The 7869-nt window shown below is 38.3% G+C and overlaps 1 long non-coding RNA gene across 2 annotated transcripts; it reads right to left on the bottom strand.

Moving 5' to 3' along the window:
* Positions 1-1228: 1228 nt before the first annotated feature.
* LOC128805838 (uncharacterized) lies at positions 1229-7634 on the bottom strand. Of its 2 annotated transcripts, none has more exons than XR_008436592.1 (3): positions 7521-7634; positions 6763-6925; positions 1229-1355 (listed from the first exon to the last, which is right to left on the bottom strand). It is a non-coding gene; the product is annotated as an uncharacterized LOC128805838 (long non-coding RNA). The 2 variants fall into 2 exon arrangements; XR_008436591.1 differs by lacking the exon at positions 1229-1355 and adding an exon at positions 6436-6507.
* Positions 7635-7869: the final 235 nt, after the last annotated feature.

The following is a 7869-nucleotide window of genomic DNA, read 5'->3' as shown; positions in this document are numbered from 1 at the left end:
GCTGGCAGAGGGTGGGCACCAGTTTCTCTTCCTGCTGAAGTTTGATCCATTCTGCATGGTGAGCTTCAGGTATCCTAAACTAAAAGGGAATCGTCCCTTGGTCATTGTAATGAACTGAGACATTGAGATATGCAGGCCATTTATACAAAACTGTAAAAACCATAAAAATTATAAAGGAAAACCAGGACAATGGTAGTCAGATGTTCAGGTTTTGGAAATTGCTATGGGTTTCTGAGCCCAATGAGAAAAGCATTATTGTACATGCTGAAGTTATGTCCCAGAAAGAAGAAAAAGGTCCTTTCATGTGGGAGGCAACACATCCAGATACATAAGAATGTCACTTTGTCTCAGTATGCCACTATAGCATGGGTGTTAGCATTACACATACATGAAATGACACTGACATAATGCTCCAGACAGTACAGACCTACTTGTCTTTATCCCTGCATCTTTCACAGCCTTCCAGGAATGCCAATGCGTATGTTTGTCTATAAGAATAAGTCACTGATTCAATTAGAGTGATAAGTGGTGTATCTGCACTAGGGCAGAGAAAGTACACAGCACCATTTCAAGCAAAGTGCCCTTGAAGACTTCAATCACTCATAACCTACTGTTCCCACTGCCCTGCAGAAGGAGCTACCTTTCCATATGTCATTATTTGTGCAGGAAGGTCATGCTTTTGTTGGTATGCAGCTCAGGGCTTTCTGCAAACAGCAAAACATTTTGGTAATACAAAAGCTGTTGGAAATTTTTTTCTTTAAGCTATCTCACAATGAACAAAAGCACCTTTCTCTGCCCCTGTGTTCTCAAGAGACACAGCCAGACAAGCAATAGTGCCTGGTTGCAAAGTTGTTTTTAGGGGTGAGCAATCAGAGCCTGATGGGCATCCCTGGGATTGTTATGTAGTAGTGCAAGTCACAGTAGAGTTGGACAGAAAAAGGGAAGGCTTTTTACTTTAACCCATGGATGGGCTCCAAAAAGCCTGATGCCAGCTCTCACTGACAGTGAAGATTAGGGAAGTGCTTAACATCTCTTGGCCATGATTTCCAAATTATGAGCAGACAGTCACAAGTAACCCCAAAGAGTAACCTAGATGCTGTCAACAAGACACAGAGATGTAACTGGTTTTTCTGGATTTAACCTTGTTCTATTAGGGGTTTAATGTTCCTCAGAAAGTTATGCATCTGATACCTATTGCCCCCATATTTCCTTTAATATCTCAGTGGGATGGCACTTCAGGATTAGGAACCTTCTGCTGGAAGTTTGCTGTCAGTGGGGTCATCTCTTCTTGTACAGAAAAGGAGCTTTAAATATCATCTTGCTCCGAACAGTTTTGTGAGATACATTTTGCATGGCTGTAAGGAACAACAAAAGATTAATTTCAAAGGACGAGCTGTATGACACTGCTCCCAGGCTGTGTAAGCTCTCAGCTAGAGATTAGCAGCAAAATGAAGAAAAAGCTGATGTAAATGCAGGGAATGTGCTAGGCTGTACTTGATCATCAGCTGTAATAGCAGAGAAATTATGCAGTTACCCAGGGCTGAGCCCCACCTTTTATGGTGCTTATACTGAAAGTCTGAGCTCAAACATAAGCAGATAAACTCAGTAATTGGAAAGGACAGACCTACAACAGCTTCTCATATCCCATCACACTTGCATATAAAAAGAAACTATGTACTCAGATCCACCTTGTAAACCTGCTGTGTTCATGAAGGCAATGCAGCTGTGATTTTACCATTAAAACAGATCTTCTATATCAGTCTTGCTCCAGAATTCACAAACCCTGCTGTTCTTGGATTGTTCATGGTATAAAGGCTTTAGATAAAAGCAGATTTTTTTTTTGTCCTTCATTTTGTCCGTATTAGCAAAATCAGAAATTGTGAGATAATCCCATTATATTAAGATAAACTGAAAACCTTATTCTTTTTATGATCTAGCCTCTGAGTACTTACCATCAGTGTGAAGAGTCACTCTCTCAGTAGTTTATTGTTGGTTTTATAGTTGGCTAAGTTCTAGGTCATAGCCCAAGTGGCTGGCAACAGCAATGTGGGTAGGACTGCACTCACAAAGACACTTTTGTTGCTTGCTTCAGGGAGTACAAAGACATTTTTTTGCTATTAATTTTATGTAACTATCCTTCTTATGTCTACACCTATAGTGTTTATATTCAGCCCTCTACTGACATCAGTGCAGTATAATCTCTGTTCTGAAGTCCTGGAGAATCTGACAGTAAGCATGGCTTGATGTTGAGATTTCCATAGTTCGTAAAAAAAAATCAAATAAATGGGCAATTTCCTCAGCTGCTCAACTGTGCAGCAAACTGAATGATGTAACTATAATCTTTCCTTGACCTAGTTTAAAGAAACAGCCTATAAATCTGGGTTTCATACTCATTTTAGACTCCTACACCGTATACAGAAAGTGTAAATTCACAACCTTGCCAATTATTTGTTTTGGTAAATTCTAGTATGCAGCAGGTTTTCACCAGAGAATTCTCTTGCTGCTCACAATAATCAATCAAACTCGAAACCGACAGCCCAAATCAACAAAGGCGACAAATCAGGATCCCAGGCAATAACAGGCGATAGAAGAGCAGCAGTACCATTGGTAATAGTAAAGCTAACTTAAGCAAATTTGTATTTTAAACATATATTAAACTACATTTATAAACTATTTATAGTTTATTTATATAGTTCCATAACTATATTTTAAACTATAATTCTAAAATTTTTCTTTGCATTCACAATCTGTTATATTCTCATTAGCATTTGTTTGTCCTCCCTTTCTCTGTTCCTTATCATCTGTTTCCTATGACAGGTGAGTTTTGGTCAATTCTTTGTAGTATTCTTGTGGAAAGTTTTCTCAGCAATTGTGCTTTAAGCAGGCTCTTAGTGTGGTTGAATTTTGACTGTGGCAATAAGGAGCTAATTCTTTGCAACCATCTATTTGGCTTAGCAAAGACCCCCTTTGAGGCCCTCTTTTCATTCTTGACTCTTTCAGGCTGCCACTAATCACCATGAGAACTCAATGGCACTGGATTTCTCCAGCCTAATTGTGTTTAGCTGAGTATAAGGAAGTATCATGAGGTGCTTTGGACAGTGCCAGACTCATTACCTTTAAATCTGTAGTGAATCAACAGACTAAAGCAGCCTCAGTAAAGCAATTTGAGAGCAATGGGAGCTATCTATGGTACAAAAAAGCACCTTCTGGCAGCTGGGGATGAATGGTTGTTGCTTGGAGATCTTAATTCTTATCAGACAAATTCTGCTGTATTCATGTTGGTGTTTTTAACCAAGGGGAAAAGGAGATTTCATGGAAGTTCTACTTCTCATTGATTAAGTGCAATGCTGAAAGAAAGTCTTGAACTTTCTTCCACTGTAAGTAACTTTGTTAAGGAAATTAGTCTATTGACCTTTATCTTGTCTCATTGGCAATACATGGGCTGCTTTTTGAACTTTCACATTTGTGAGGCCAGCTCATTCTACCCTTTGGGATGAATGCTATGGGATACCTCATGGCAATGGAAATCCCATGTAGTAGCTGTCTATCTAGAAAAATAACAAATACTGATACATGTTTTGCATGTATTTCATCAATATATAGCATCCAAACCCAGGAGGAGCTAAAACCATGTGAAGAATAATTTCATCCTTGTGCTCTATGAAAGCATTTGTGAAACTATTTTTGTAAACAAAACTAGTACAGGAATATAGCTGCAGTAAACACCACCTCTCTAGACCATCCCTGCTGAGCTGTTCATGCTGTAGTGCCCTAAACAGTCCCTCTCCTTCTCTTGGTATGCTTTTATTATCGTGTTTGCTATTCAGTTTAATTTGATTAATCACTCATCCTGATTTCTTTATATTTTTAAAGTTATGACCTATATTTTCACCTTATTTGCTTTCTTTTATGTCCTCTTACATTTCTAACTGGTTGCTTCTCTCTTTTATAGGCCTTCCTAGAGTGGTATGATTTATTTTACAATTCCTTCTGAACCAGATGTTTAATATTTCCTGTATCAAGTTATTTTTAGCCTTTATGCAAGTCTCTGTAATACTCTTGTTTTGATATTTCTCTTTTTTAAATCATAGGATAAAATATGCATGTCTTTGGCAAACCCTTTACATTTACTGTAGTAGTGCTGTTTTGCTGATGTTTCCATTCCACCACCTACACTTTATTAGAAACAGGAGTGTTGCTGCTACTTTCAAATTACATACTTTAAAGAGAATGCACTAATTTTCTCACAAATAAAAGCAATTATATTAAATACTTGAGATTTTTTTTCTTTGTTTTCTGATATTATTAATGAGCTCTATGTATAACAATAAATTTTCCTTCTAACCAGGTTGTTTATGTTCATTTCATAAATACTATTCCAAAGCAAAATATCAGCCCAACCTTTAAAACTTTTTTTTTTTCAGAGTGGGTTTCGTTACCCTCATTCTTATCATGAAAGAGGAGAAAGCAGAGTAAAACTATAGCAGTGAAACCTGTGCCCTTTTTCATCAGTGGAAGTTTTGCTGTGACCTCTCTAAAGTCAAGTTTCGATCTCAGTGTGTGATATCAATAAGGCCCACTGTTCAGAGGACACTGAGCATATTTTCTCTATTATTTTGTATAACTGTCTATGCCTGTGTGTAAGTGGAACAGAGGCAAAATAATGAATCTTCACAATTTGATCCTCTGGATATGAATAGGCAGAAAATCAGACACATGTTGCATTGCTATTCCCAAAACATCTGTATCCTCAATTTTACAGGGTCCAGTTCAGAATTAACATAGAGAATAATTCTGGATGTGACATTGACCTAAGCCCTACACCAGACAAGTATAACTAACATAAATGATGGTGGTTGTAATTAGCATTTATGATCTCAACTTCACCTCTGGTGAAGTTTACAAGAGTCACAGAATTGAAATATGCATATAACAAAGCTCCATGGGGCATGAAATGCTTTGATTCCTTGGTCTTTAGACACTCACTCTGGTGAGTGGCTTGCATTGCCTTCTCCCTAAAGAACATTTTTTTTTGATATTTTACAGTTTTGTATAGTGCATAATGACATGACCGTAAACAATAATACAGAATTATGCGGTCCATATATCCCTGAATAATTTGCAACCTACAGACAAGATGTCAGTGAATAATTTGTAACCTACAGACAATTCTGTATCATTAATACATTAAGCATTAAACAACCAGACACATACTGTAATCCCGACACATACTGTAGTCCACAGCTTTCAAACCTGTACCGTGGTCTTACAGGGTCTGCAGCCCCTAACCAGCAATCATATATTATTATCTTTCCAGTTTCTTTGTATTAACTTTTTTTTCTTTGTATTATTTTTTTTTCAAAAGTCATGCAGGCTTTTCTAAATGTGGGCTATATTTGTTGAATTTTTATCCTTTTGCACACGTTCAGAGCATCCAAAGAGCCTCTTTGACAGCAGTAATAAAAACCTAGTAGGACTTCCTTTCTACTACTGCACCATCAGCTGCTAAGTGGATTGATTATTTAATACATTTAGCAGTTTCTTAGACTCATGGCAGCAAGATGTAAATAAATGGCTTAGTCAATGCATTTGCTTATATCAGCTCAATCACTTAGCAGTGACTCAGCATGGGGTGTGACATTGACAGCAAAAGCATTAAGTGGCCAAATTCTATAGCAGCTAATTTGATACTGCTTACAGCATCCTTCCGCAAGGACTATTTATGTGAGGATATAGTGGTTTTCCAGGAGAGCATTTGTGACACAGCATAGAGGAAACAGGAAGAGGCATCCCAAAAAAAAATGTAAAAAAAAATTTAGCAATTTTCAAATATTTCAGTTTCCATACACTTGCTTCTCTGCATTTCCTATTTAAAAATCAGATACATTATGGATTTTGCAAGCACACACTTTTGCTTGCAGTATGAATTTATTATTTCAATTTACTGTGGAAATAGAGAGTAATTAACTAGAGGCACAATCATATAAACACATAGCTGAAAGGTCTTTTGCTCAAGTAGCCTGTCAGAGCTAAATTTTAGAATATATTTAGGTATCTGAAAATTTACATAGTCATGAAAGAATTTCAAAGCATTTCTGTATCTAAATTACACCATAATGAACGGATTAGACACTGAAGCATCTTTGAATATCCATGCAAGATATCTCTCTAATGTCTAGCCACCATTTCTCCCCTGACTGTATCTTGGAGAATTTGTTCCACACACGCAACACAACCTGTGAGACTCTCTCTATTCCTAGCATGGACATTCTGACCAGAGAGGATAGAGGGATTGACTGACTTTGCCATGCTATCCTACCCTGAAACCCTACCCATGGTTTGGAAGCAGCAGAGAGTCAGTGCTCTAGTGTAAAGAGCAAGGGTTCAGAATCACTGGAAACGTTTCCCAAAGACAGAAAATACGGCTTTGTTTCCTTCCTATCTTAGCAAGATGAGCATCCACACTGGGGTTCTTCTTCAAGTTTGCCTGCCAAATTTTTCCTGACCCTGTTTCAACAAAGTGACATTTGAGCAGGATGTGTATTCGCTAAGCTTAGAGTTTAAAAAAGGGGGTTTTTGGTGGGGCGGGTTTTTTAATGTTTTTTGCCTTTTTTTTTTTCTTCAAATAGGCAGCCTTGGATGAGGTTTCTAAGATTGGGATTAAAGTGATCTGAGCACAGAAATAAACTTCCTGTACAGATTTCACTAAGTAACAGTCTTTGTACTTTTTGTATTCCTTTGACATGGAATGTTTTATCTTACCCTTTTACATGCTCTAGCCTGCTGTTTGTGAGCTTGTTTCAAAGGACAGTGCCTACCATGGTGAACTGTGGACAGGGAAAGAAATGTGGATGCTGCTCCTGATCCATTGATGATTTCTCATTAGTGCCCAACTGGCAATACGAAAGGTCTACAAATGTTGACCCTGTTGAGGAGAGAGATGGGTGGTGATTGTCCTTGTAAGATGAAAAGCCAGCAATTCTTCAACAGTCATCTGCAGTCACAGCGAATTACAGGAAGGGCAAAGGAGGTATTAATAGCCATCTAACAGGTTTCAACCACTATCCCTGGAGCTCAGTTATCAGAAACCCCTGCAACTTACCATTAATCACTATTTGATGCTTCCTGACCTTCCTGACAAAGATTAATAATCCTGTATGAGTATACAGGATGTGAAGGCTACAGGAATAGGCAGACATTTCAGACCCATCTCTCCACTGCCTTGCAAGCAATCATTTACAGCAGTAATGCATTACCAAATTAGCAGTCAATAAATGCTTAATCAAGGAGCAATGCAACGACCCTTCAGCTTTTCTCTGAAAAAAATTGATGGGCAATGCTTATGAAAGATATACAAAATTGCCCAAAGCTTTTGAAATTCTTCTTCAGCCTGCTCATGCAAGTGAAATTGAGGCAAGACCCTGAAAAGGCAGAATCAAGGTAACAAAATGCTGCTTCCTTTAGTCAGGAACTTGAAAGAGCTTGTTGTGAATCTAAAAACTTATTTTATCTTTACTTACTTGTTGTAGGTTGGGTTGGCTTAGTTAGGGATTTTATTAATGTTAGTTAGGTCAGTTCTCTATACCCTTATTTTCCCTCACAGTGGTCTGCTCCAAGTTGTTTCCCACGGGAGCTTGTAGCCACTCCTGCTTCTTCATGGAAAGTTCTGTGTCAATCATCCCACCTTTACACTCCTATTTGTCACAGAGCACTGTACCCACCTCTGCTATGTTCCCATAGGTTGTCATAATCCATGTCACTCCCCTGTCGTGTGTCCCCATAGGGCAAGACAGGTTTCCACCCCTGTCCGCTCACCCCCTACTTAACCTAATGCATTCCTTTGTCCCTTTGCCATTTTGCCTTGCACCG

Source organism: Vidua macroura, chromosome 3, assembly GCF_024509145.1.
Source record: "Vidua macroura isolate BioBank_ID:100142 chromosome 3, ASM2450914v1, whole genome shotgun sequence".
In the NCBI taxonomy this organism is placed as follows: domain Eukaryota; kingdom Metazoa; phylum Chordata; class Aves; order Passeriformes; family Viduidae; genus Vidua; species Vidua macroura.
Note: the sequence above shows the minus strand (reverse complement) of the source record. Positions and strands in the feature narration are given on the sequence as shown.